Below are 13,849 nucleotides of genomic sequence, written 5' to 3' on the forward strand. Positions count from 1 at the left end.
AATGTAACACACCCAGGGAAGAGCAGACTGACCCCACTCTGTCAATGTAACACACACAGGGATGAGCATATTGACCCAACTCTGTCAATTTAACCACTCAGTTAAGAGCAGACTGACCCCAATCGGTCAAGGTAACCTTCCCAGGGTAGAGCAAACAGACCGCACTCTGTCAATGGAACACACCCAGGGAAGAGCAGACTGACCCAACTCTGTCAATGTAACACACTCAAGGAAGAACAGACTGACCCCACTCTGTCAATGTAAAACACACAGGGAAGGGCAGACCGACCCCACTCTGACAATGTAACACACCCAGGGAAGAGCAGACTGACCCTTTTCTGTGAATGCAACACATCCAGGGAAGGGCAGACTGACCCCATTCTGTTAATTTAACACCCCCAGGGAAGAGCAGACTGACCCCACTCTTTCAATGTAACACCCACAGTGAAGTGCAGACTGACCCCACTCTGTTAATGTAACTCACCCAGGGAAGATCCAACTGACCCCACTCTGCCAATGTAACACATCCAGGGAAGGTCAGACTGACCCCATTCTGTCAATCTAACACACACAGGGAAGAGCAGACTGACCCCACTCTGTCAATGTTACACACAGTGAATAGCAGACTGACCCCACTCTGTCAATGTAACACACCCAGGGAAGAGCAGACTGACACAACTCTGTCAATGTAACACACCCATGGAAGAACAGACTGACCCCACTATGTCAATGTAACACACCCTGTAAAGAGCAGACTGACCCCACTCTGTCAATGTAGCACACACAGGGAAGAGCTGACTGACCCCACTCTGTCAATGTAACACACCCAGGTTTGAGCACACTGACCCCACACTGTCAATGTAACCCACCCAGGAAAGAGCAGACTGACCCCACTCTGTCAATGTAACACACACAGGGAAGAGCAGACTGACCCCACTCTGTCGATGTAACACCCCCAGGGAAGAGCAGACTTACCCAACTCTGTCAATATAACACACCCAGGGAAGAGCAGACTGACCCCATTCTATCAAAGTAATACACGCAGGGAAGAGCAGACAGACCCCACTCTGTCACTGTAACACACCCAGTGAAGAGCAGACTGACCTCACTCTGTCAATTTAACACCCCCAGGGAAGAGCAGACTGACCCCACTCTGTCAATGTAACACATCCAGGGAAGAGCAGACTGACCCCACTCTGTCAATTTAACACCCCCAGGGAAGAGCAGACTGACCCCACTCTGTCAATGTAACCCACCCAGGGAAGAGCAGACTGAACCCACTCTGTCAATGTAAGACCCCCAGGGAAGAGCAGACTGAGCACACTCTGTCAATGTAACACACACAGGTAAGGGCAGACTGACCCCAATCTGTCAATGTAACACACCCAGGAAAGGGCTGACTGACCCCCCTCTGTCAATGTAACACACCCAGGGAAGAGCAGACCGACCCCACTCTGTCAATTTAACACCCCCAGGGAAGAGCAGACTGACCCCACTCTGTCAATGTAACCCACCCAGGGAAGAGCAGACTGAACCCACTCTGTCAATGTAAGACCCCCAGGGAAGAGCAGACTGAGCACACTCTGTCAATGTAACACACACAGGGAAGGGCAGACTGACCCCAATCTGTCAATGTAACACACCCAGGGAAGAGCAGACTGACCCCACTCTGTCAATGTAACACCGCCAGGGAAGAGCAGACTGACCCCACACTGTCAATGTAACACACCCAGGGAAGAGCAGACTGACCCCAATCTGTCAATATAACTCAAAAAGGGAAGAGCAGACTGACCCCACTCTGTCAATGTAACACACCCAGGGAAGAGCAGACTGACCCCACTCTGTCAATTTAAGACACCCAGGGAATAGCACACTGACACCTCTCTGTCAATGTAACCCACCCAGGAAAGAGCAGACTGACCCCACTGTGTCAATGTAACACTACCAGGAAAGAGCAGACTGACCCCACTGTGTCAATGTAACACACCCAGGGAAGAGCAGGCTGAACCCACTGTGTCAATGTAACACACCCAGGGAAGAGCAGGCTGAACCCACTGTGTCAATGTAAACCACCCAGGGAAGAGCAGACTGACCCCACTCTGTCAATGTAACACACCCAGTGAAGAGCAGACTGACCCCACTCTGTCAATATAACACACCCAGGGAAGAGCAGACTGGCCCCACTCTGTCAATGTAACACACCCAGGGAAGAGCAGACTGACCCCACTGTGTCAATGTAACACACCCAGGGAAGAGCAGACTGACCGAACTCTGTCAATGTAACACACCCAGGGAAGAGCAGACTGACCCCATTCCATCAAAGTAACACACCCAGGGAAGAGCAGACTGACCCCACTCTGTCACTGTAACACACCCAGGGAAGAGCAGACTGACCACACTCTGTCAATTTAACACCCCCAGGGAAGAGCAGACTGACCCCACTCTGTCAACGTCAGACCCCCACGAAAGAGCAGACTGAGCACACTCTGTCAATGTAAGACCCCCAGGGAAGAGCAGACTGATCACACTCTGTCAATGTAACACACACAGGGCAGGGCAGACTGACCCCCCTCTGTCAATGTAACAGACCCAGGGAAGAGCAGACTGACCCCAATTGGTCAGTGGAACCCAGCCAGGAAAGGGCAGACTGACCCCCCTCTGTCAATGTAACACCCCCAGGGAAGAGCAGACTGAACCCACTCTGTCAATGTAACACACCCAGGGAAGAGCAGACCGACCCCAGTCTGTCTATGTAACTCAAAAAGGGAAGAGCAGACTGACCCCACTCTGTCAATGTAACACACACAGGGAAGAGCAGACTGACCCCACTCTGTCAATGTAACACACCCAGGGAAGAGCAGACCGACCCCAATCTGTCAATGTAACTCAAAAAGGGAAGAGCAGACTGACCCCACTCTGTCAATGTAACCCACCCAGGGAAGAGCAGACTGACCCTTCTCTGTCAATGTATCACACCCAGGGAAGGGCAGACTGAACCCATTCTGTCAATCTAACACACCCAGGGAACAGCAGACTGACCCTTCTCTGTCAATGTAACACACACAGGGAAGAGCAGACTGACCCAACTCTCTCAAAGTAACACACAGGGAAGAGCAGACTGACCCCCCTCTGTCAATGTAACACACCCAGGGAAGAGCAGACTGACCCCACACTGTCAATGTAACACACCCCGGGAAGAGCAGACTGACCCCACTCTGTCAATATAACACACCCAGGGAAGAGCAGACTGGCCCCACTCTGTCAATGTAAAACACCCAGGGAAGGGCAGACCGACCCCACTCTGTCAATGTAACACACCCAGGGAAGAGCTGACGGACCCCACTCTGTCAATTTAACGCACCCAGGTTTGAGCACACTGACCCCACTCTGTCAATGTAGCCCACCCAGGAAAGAGCAGACTGACCCCACTCTGTCAATGTAACACACACAGGGAAGAGCAGACTGACCCAACTCTGTCAATGTAACCCACTCAGTTAAGTGCAGACTGACCCCACTCGGTCAATGTAACCTTCCCACGGAAAAGCAAACAGACCGCACTCTGTCAATGGAACACACCCAGGGAAGAGCAGACGGACCCAACTCTGTCAATGTAACACACTTAGGGAAGAACAGACTGACCCCACTCTGTCAATGTACCACACTCTGTAAAGAGCAGACTGACCCCACTCTGTCAATGTAACACACCCAGGGAAGCGCAGACTGACCCCATTCTGTTAATTTAACACCCCGATTAAAGAGCAGACTGACCCCACTCTTTCAATGTAACACCCACAGGGAAGTGCAGACTGAGCCCACTCTGTCAATGTAACAAATCCAGGGAAGGGCAGACTGACCCCATTCTGTCAATCTAACACACACAGGGAAGAGCAGACTGACCCCACTCTGTCAATGTTACACACAGGGAATAGCAGACTGACCCCACTCTGTCAATGTAACACACCCAGGGAAGAACAGACTGACACAACTCTGTCAATGTAACACACCCATGGAAGAACAGACTGACCCCACTATGTCAATGTAACACACCCTGTAAAGAGCAGACTGACCCCACTCTGTCAATTTAAGACACCCAGGGAATAGCACGCTGACCCCTCTCTGTCAATGTAACCCACCCAGGAAAGAGCAGACTGACCCCACTCTGTCAATGTAACACTATCAGGAAAGAGCAGACTGACCCCACTGTGTCAATGTAACACACCCAGGGAAGAGCAGACTGACCCCACTCTGTCAATGTAACACACCCAGTGAAGAGCAGACTGACCCCACTCTGTCAATATAACACACCCAGGGAAGAGCAGACTGGCCCCACTCTGTCAATGTAACACACCCAGGGAAGAGCAGACTGACCCCACTGTGTCAATGTAACACACCCAGGGAAGAGCAGACTGACCGAACTCTGTCAATGTAACACACCCAGGGAAGAGCAGACTGGCCCCACTCTGTCAATAAAACACCCCCAGGGAAGAGCACACTCACCCCACTCGGTCGATGGAACACCCCCAGGGAAGAGCAGACTGACCCAACTCTGTCAATATAACACACCCAGGGAAGAGCAGACAGACCCCATTCTATCAAAGTAACACCCCCAGGGAAGAGCAGACTGACCCCACTCTGTCAATGTAACACACAGGGAAGAGCAGACTGACCCCACTCTGTCAATGTAACACACAGGGAAGAGCAGACTGACCCAATCTGTCAATGTAACACACCCAGGGAAGAGCAGACTGACCCAACTCTGTCAATGTAACACACACATGGAAGAACAGGCTGACCCCACTCTGTCAATGTAACACACTCTGTAAAGAGCAGACTGACCCCACTCTGTCAATGTAAAACACACAGGGAAGGGCAGACCGACCCTACTCTGACAATGTAACACACCCAGGGAAGAGCAGACTGACCCTTCTCTGTGAATGCAACACATCCAGTGAAGGGCAGACTGACCCCATTCTGTTAATTTAACACCCCCAGGGAAGAGCAGACTGACCCCACTCTTTCAATGTAACACACACAGGGAAGTGCAGACTGACCCCACTCTGTTAATGTAACTCACCCAGGGAAGAGCAGACTGACACAACTCTGTCAATGTAACACACCCATGGAAGAACAGACTGACCCCACTATGTCAATGTAACACACCCTGTAAAGAGCAGAGTGACCCCACTCTGTCAATGTAACACACACAGGGAAGAGCTGACTGACCCCACTCTGTCAATTTAACGCACCTAGGTTTGAGCACACTGACCCCACTCTGTCAACATAACACACACAGGGAAGGGCAGACCAACCTAACTCTGTCAATGTAACACACCCTGCAAAGAGCAGACTGACCCCACTCTGTCAATGTAACACACCCAGGTTTGAGCACACTGACCCCACTCTGTCAATGTAACCCACCCAGGAAAGAGCAGACTGACCCCACTCTGTCAATGTAACACACACAGGGAAGAGCAGACTGACCCCACTCTGTCAATGTAACACACCCAGGGAAGAGCAGACTGACCCCACTCTGTCAATATAACACACCCAGGGAAGAGCAGACTGGCCCCACTCTGTCAATAAAACACCCCCAGGGAAGAGCAGACTCACCCCACTCTGTCGATGTAACACCCCCAGGGAAGAGCAGACTGACCCAACTCTGTCATTATAACACACCCAGGGAAGAGCAGACTGACCCCATTCTGTCAATCTAACACACCCAGGGAAGAGCAGACTGACCCCACTCTGTCAATGTAACACACACAGGGAAGAGCAGACTGACCCCACTCTGTCAATGTAACACACAGGCAGGAGCAGACTGACCCCACTCTGTCAATGTAACACACCCAGGGAAGAGCAGACTGACCCCACTCTGTCAATGTAACACACCCTGTAAAGAGCAGACCGACCCCACTCTGTCAATGTAACACACACAGGGAAGAGCAGACTGACCCCACTCTGTCAATGTAACACACCCAGGGAAGAGCAGACTGACCCCACTCTGTCAATGAAACACACACAGGGATGAGCATATTGACCCAACTCTGTCAATGTAACCCACTCAGTTAAGAGCAGACTGACCCCAATCGGTCAATGTAACCTTCCCAGGGTAGAGCAAACAGACCGCACTCTGTCAATGGAAAACACCCAGGGAAGAGCAGACTGACCCAACTCTGTCAATGTAACACACTCAAGGAAGAACAGACTGACCCCACTCTGTCAATGTAACATACTCTGTAAAGAGTAGACTGACCCCACTCTGTCAATGTAAAACACACAGGGAAGGGCAGACCGACCCCACTCTGACAATGTAACACACCCAGGGAAGAGCAGACTGACCCTTTTCTGTGAATGCAACACATCCAGGGAAGGGCAGACTGACCCCATTCTGTTAATTTAACACCCCCAGGGAAGAGCAGACTGACCCCACTCTTTCAATGTAACACCCACAGTGAAGTGCAGACTGACCCCACTCTGTTAATGTAACTCACCCAGGGAAGATCCAACTGACCCCACTCTGCCAATGTAACACATCCAGGGAAGGTCAGACTGACCCCATTCTGTCAATCTAACACACACAGGGAAGAGCAGACTGACCCCACTCTGTCAATGTTACACACAGTGAATAGCAGACTGACCCCACTCTGTCAATGTAACACACCCAGGGAAGAGCAGACTGACACAACTCTGTCAATGTAACACACCCATGGAAGAACAGACTGACCCCACTATGTCAATGTAACACACCCTGTAAAGAGCAGACTGACCCCACTCTGTCAATGTAGCACACACAGGGAAGAGCTGACTGACCCCACTCTGTCAATGTAACACACCCAGGTTTGAGCACACTGACCCCACACTGTCAATGTAACCCACCCAGGAAAGAGCAGACTGACCCCACTCTGTCAATGTAACACACACAGGGAAGAGCAGACTGACCCCACTCTGTCGATGTAACACCCCCAGGGAAGAGCAGACTTACCCAACTCTGTCAATATAACACACCCAGGGAAGAGCAGACTGACCCCATTCTATCAAAGTAATACACGCAGGGAAGAGCAGACAGACCCCACTCTGTCACTGTAACACACCCAGTGAAGAGCAGACTGACCTCACTCTGTCAATTTAACACCCCCAGGGAAGAGCAGACTGACCCCACTCTGTCAATGTAACACACCCAGGGAAGAGCAGACTGACCCCACTCTGTCAATTTAACACCCCCAGGGAAGAGCAGACTGACCCCACTCTGTCAACGTAACCCACCCAGGGAAGAGCAGACTGAACCCACTCTGTCAATGTAAGACCCCCAGGGAAGAGCAGACTGAGCACACTCTGTCAATGTAACACACACAGGTAAGGGCAGACTGACCCCAATCTGTCAATGTAACACACCCAGGAAAGGGCTGACTGACCCCCCTCTGTCAATGTAACACACCCAGGGAAGAGCAGACCGACCCCACTCTGTCAATTTAACACCCCCAGGGAAGAGCAGACTGACCCCACTCTGTCAATGTAACCCACCCAGGGAAGAGCAGACTGAACCCACTCTGTCAATGTAAGACCCCCAGGGAAGAGCAGACTGAGCACACTCTGTCAATGTAACACACACAGGGAAGGGCAGACTGACCCCAATCTGTCAATGTAACACACCCAGGGAAGAGCAGACTGACCCCACTCTGTCAATGTAACACCGCCAGGGAAGAGCAGACTGACCCCACACTGTCAATGTAACACACCCAGGGAAGAGCAGACTGACCCCAATCTGTCAATGTAACTCAAAAAGGGAAGAGCAGACTGACCCCACTCTGTCAATGTAACACACCCAGGGAAGAGCAGACTGACCCCACTCTGTCAATTTAAGACACCCAGGGAATAGCACACTGACCCCTCTCTGTCAATGTAACCCACCCAGGAAAGAGCAGACTGACCCCACTGTGTCAATGTAACACTACCAGGAAAGAGCAGACTGACCCCACTGTGTCAATGTAACACACCCAGGGAAGAGCAGGCTGAACCCACTGTGTCAATGTAACACACCCAGGGAAGAGCAGGCTGAACCCACTGTGTCAATGTAACACACCCAGGGAAGAGCAGACTGACCCCACTCTGTCAATGTAACACAACCAGTGAAGAGCAGACTGACCCCACCCTGTCAATATAACACACCCAGGGAAGAGCAGACTGGCCCCACTCTGTCAATGTAACACACCCAGGGAAGAGCAGACTGACCCCACTGTGTCAATGTAACACACCCAGGGAAGAGCAGACTGACCGAACTCTGTCAATGTAACACACCCAGGGAAGAGCAGACTGACCCCACTCTGTCAATGTAACACACCCAGGGAAGAGCAGACTGACCCCACTCTGTCACTGTAACACACCCAGGGAAGAGCAGACTGACCCCACTCTGTCAATTTAACACCCCCAGGGAAGAGCAGACTGACCCCACTCTGTCAATGTCAGACCCCCACGAAAGAGCAGACTGAGCACACTCTGTCAATGTAAGACCCCCAGGGAAGAGCAGACTGATCACACTCTGTCAATGTAACACACACAGGGCAGGGCAGACTGACCCCCCTCTGTCAATGTAACAGACCCAGGGAAGAGCAGACTGACCCCAATTGGTCAGTGGAACCCACCCAGGAAAGGGCAGACTGACCCCCCTCTGTCAATGTAACACCCCCAGGGAAGAGCAGACTGACCCCACTCTGTCAATGTAACACACCCAGGGAAGAGCAGACCGACCCCAGTCTGTCTATGTAACTCAAAAAGGGAAGAGCAGACTGACCCCACTCTGTCAATGTAACACACACAGGGAAGAGCAGACTGACCCCACTCTGTCAATGTAACACACCCAGGGAAGAGCAGACCGACCCCAATCTGTCAATGTAACTCAAAAAGGGAAGAGCAGACTGACCCCACTCTGTCAATGTAACCCACCCAGGGAAGAGCAGACTGACCCTTCTCTGTCAATGTATCACACCCAGGGAAGGGCAGACTGAACCCATTCTGTCAATCTAACACACCCAGGGAACAGCAGACTGACCCTTCTCTGTCAATGTAACACACACAGGGAAGAGCAGACTGACCCAACTCTCTCAAAGTAACACACAGGGAAGAGCAGACTGACCCCCCTCTGTCAATGTAACACACCCAGGGAAGAGCAGACTGACCCCACACTGTCAATGTAACACACCCAGGTTTGAGCACACTGACCCCACTCTGTCAATATAACACACCCAGGGAAGAGCAGACTGGCCCCACTCTGTCAATGTAAAACACCCAGGGAAGGGCAGACCGACCCCACTCTGTCAATGTAACACACCCAGGGAAGAGCTGACGGACCCCACTCTGTCAATTTAACGCACCCAGGTTTGAGCACACTGACCCCACTCTGTCAATGTAGCCCACCCAGGAAAGAGCAGACTGACCCCACTCTGTCAATGTAACACACACAGGGAAGAGCAGACTGACCCAACTCTGTCAATGTAACCCACTCAGTTAAGAGCAGACTGACCCCACTCGGTCAATGTAGCCTTCCCAGGGAAAAGCAAACAGACCGCACTCTGTCAATGGAACACACCCAGGGAAGAGCAGACGGACCCAACTCTGTCAATGTAACACACTTAGGGAAGAACAGACTGACCCCACTCTGTCAATGTACCACACTCTGTAAAGAGCAGACTGACCCCACTCTGTCAATGTAACACACCCAGGGAAGCGCAGACTGACCCCATTCTGTTAATTTAACACCCCGATTAAAGAGCAGACTGACCCCACTCTTTCAATGTAACACCCACAGGGAAGTGCAGACTGAGCCCACTCTGTCAATGTAACAAATCCAGGGAAGGGCAGACTGACTCCATTCTGTCAATCTAACACACACAGGAAAGAGCAGACTGACCCCACTCTGTCAATGTTACACACAGGGAATAGCAGACTGACCCCACTCTGTCAATGTAACACACCCAGGGAAGAACAGACTGACACAACTCTGTCAAGGTAACACACCCATGGAAGAACAGACTGACCCCACTATGTCAATGTAACACACCCTGTAAAGAGCAGACTGACCCCACTCTGTCAATGTAACACACACAGGGAAGAGCTGATTGAGCCCACTTTGTCAATTTAACGCACCCAGGTTTGAGCACACTGACCCCACTCTGTCAACGTAACACACACAGGGAAGGGCAGACCAACCTAACTCTGTCAATGTAACACAACCTGTAAAGAGCTGACTGACCCCACTCTGTCAATGTAACAGACCCAGGTTTGAGCACACTGACCCCACTCTGTCACTGTAACCCACCCAGGAAAGAGCAGACTGACCCCACTCTGTCAATGTAACACACACAGGGAAGAGCAGACTGACGCCACTCTGTCAATGTAACACACCCAGGGTAGAGCAGACTGACCCCACTCTGTCAATACAACACACCCAGGGAATAGCAGACTGGCCACACTCTGTCAATGTAACACACACAGGGCAGGGCAGACTGACCCCCCTCTGTCAATGTAACAGACCCAGGGAAGAGCAGACTGACCCCAATTGGTCAGTGGAACCCACCCAGGAAAGGGCAGACTGACCCCCCTCTGTCAATGTAACACACCCAAGGAAGAGCAGACCGACCCCAGTCTGTCTATGTAACTCAAAAAGGGAAGAGCAGACTGACCCCACTCTGTCAATGTAACACACACAGGGAAGAGCAGACTGACCCCACTCTGTCAATGTAACACACCCAGGGAAGAGCAGACCGACCCCAATCTGTCAATGTAACTCAAAAAGGGAAGAACAGACTGACCCCACTCTGTCAATGTAACCCACCCAGGGAAGAGCAGACTGACCCTTCTCTGTCAATGTATCACACCCAGGGAAGGGCAGACTGAACCCATTCTGTCAATCTAACACACCCAGGGAACAGCAGACTGACCCTTCTCTGTCAATGTAACACACACAGGGAAGAGCAGACTGACCCAACTCTCTCAAAGTAACACACAGGGAAGAGCAGACTGACCCCCCTCTGTCAATGTAACACACCCAGGGAAGAGCAGACATAACCCACACTGTCAATGTAACACACCCCGGGAAGAGCAGACTGACCACACTCTGTCAATATAACACACCCAGGGAAGAGCAGACTGGCCCCACTCTGTCAATGTAAAACACCCAGGGAAGGGCAGACCGACCCCACTCTGTCAATGTAACACACCCAGGGAAGAGCTGACGGAACCCACTCTGTCAATTTAACGCACCCAGGTTTGAGCACACTGACCCCACTCTGTCAATGTAGCCCACCCAGGAAAGAGCAGACTGACCCCACTCTGTCAATGTAACACACACAGGGAAGAGCAGACTGACCCAACTCTGTCAATGTAACCCACTCAGTTAAGAGCAGACTGACCCCACTCGGTCAATGTAACCTTCCCAGGGAAAAGCAAACAGACCGCACTCTGTCAATGGAACACACCCAGGGAAGAGCAGACGGACCCAACTCTGTCAATGTAACACACTTAGGGAAGAACAGACTGACCCCACTCTGTCAATGTACCACACTCTGTAAAGAGCAGACTGACCCCACTCTGTCAATGTAACACACCCAGGGAAGCGCAGACTGACCCCATTCTGTTAATTTAACACCCCGATTAAAGAGCAGACTGACCCCACTCTTTCAATGTAACACCCACAGGGAAGTGCAGACTGAGCCCACTCTGTCAATGTAACAAATCCATGGAAGGGCAGACTGACCCCATTCTGTCAATCTAACACACACAGGGAAGAGCAGACTGACCCCACTCTGTCAATGTTACACACAGGGAATAGCAGACTGACCCCACTCTGTCAATGTAACACACCCAGGGAAGAACAGACTGACACAACTCTGTCAATGTAACACACCCATGGAAGAACAGACTGACCCCACTATGTCAATGTAACACACCCTGTAAAGAGCAGACTGACCCCACTCTGTCAATGTAACACACACAGGGAAGAGCTGATTGAGCCCACTTTGTCAATTTAACGCACCCAGGTTTGAGCAGACTGACCCCACTCTGTCAACGTAACACACACAGGGAAGGGCAGACCAACCTAACTCTGTCAATGTAACACAACCTGTAAAGAGCAGACTGACCCCACTCTGTCAATGTAACAGACCCAGGTTTGAGCACACTGACCCCACTCTGTCACTGTAACCCACCCAGGAAAGAGCAGACTGACCCCACTCTGTCAATGTAACACACACAGGGAAGAGCAGACTGACGCCACTCTGTCAATGTAACACACCCAGGGTAGAGCAGACTGACCCCACTCTGTCAATACAACACACCCAGGGAATAGCAGACTGGCCACACTCTTTCAATACAACACCCCCAGGCAAGAGCAGAATGACCCCACTCTGTCAATGTAACACACCCAGGGAAGAGCAGACTGACCCCACTCTGTCAATGTAACACACCCAGGGAAGCGCAGACTGACCCCACTCTGACAATGTAACACACCCAGGGAAGAGCAGACGGACCCCACTCTGTCAATTTAACGCACCCAGGTTTGAGCACACTGACCCCACTCTGTCAATGTAGCCCACCCAGGAAAGAGCAGACTGACCCCACTCTGTCAATGTAACACACACAGGGAAGAGCAGACTGACCCAACTCTGTCAATGTTACCCACTCAGTTAAGAGCAGACTGACCCCACTCGGTCAATGAAGCCTTCCCAGGGAAAAGCAAACAGACCGCACTCTGTCAATGGAACACACCCAGGGAAGAGCAGACGGACCCAACTCTGTCAATGTAACACACTTAGGGAAGAACAGACTGACCCCACTCTGTCAATGTACCACACTCTGTAAAGAGCAGACTGACCCCACTCTGTCAATGTAACACACCCAGGGAAGCGCAGACTGACCCCATTCTGTTAATTTAACACCCCGATTAAAGAGCAGACTGACCCCACTCTTTCAATGTAACACCCACAGGGAAGTGCAGACTGAGCCCACTCTGTCAATGTAACAAATCCAGGGAAGGGCAGACTGACCCCATTCTGTCAATCTAACACACACAGGAAAGAGCAGACTGACCCCACTCTGTCAATGTTACACACAGGGAATAGCAGACTGACCCCACTCTGTCAATGTAACACACCCAGGGAAGAACAGGCTGACACAACTCTGTCAAGGTAACACACCCATGGAAGAACAGACTGACCCCACTATGTCAATGTAACACACCCTGTAAAGAGCAGACTGACCCCACTCTGTCAATGTAACACACACAGGGAAGAGCTGATTGAGCCCACTTTGTCAATTTAACGCACCCAGGTTTGAGCACACTGACCCCACTCTGTCAACGTAACACACACAGGGAAGGGCAGACCAACCTAACTCTGTCAATGTAACACAACCTGTAAAGAGCAGACTGACCCCACTCTGTCAATGTAACAGACCCAGGTTTGAGCACACTGACCCCACTCTGTCACTGTAACCCACCCAGGAAAGAGCAGACTGACCCCACTCTGTCAATGTAACACACACAGGGAAGAGCAGACTGACGCCACTCTGTCAATGTAACACACCCAGGGTAGAGCAGACTGACCCCACTCTGTCAATACAACACACCCAGGGAATAGCAGACTGGCCACACTCTGTCAATGTAACACACACAGGGCAGGGCAGACTGACCCCCCTCTGTCAATGTAACAGACCCAGGGAAGAGCAGACTGACCCCAATTGGTCAGTGGAACCCACCCAGGAAAGGGCAGACTGACCCCCCTCTGTCAATGTAACACACCCAAGGAAGAGCAGACCGACCCCAGTCTGTCTATGTAACTCAAAAAGGGAAGAGCAGACT

The sequence above is a fragment of the Chiloscyllium punctatum genome, unplaced genomic scaffold (assembly GCF_047496795.1).
Source record: "Chiloscyllium punctatum isolate Juve2018m unplaced genomic scaffold, sChiPun1.3 scaffold_160, whole genome shotgun sequence".
NCBI classification, from domain to species: Eukaryota; Metazoa; Chordata; class Chondrichthyes; order Orectolobiformes; family Hemiscylliidae; genus Chiloscyllium; species Chiloscyllium punctatum.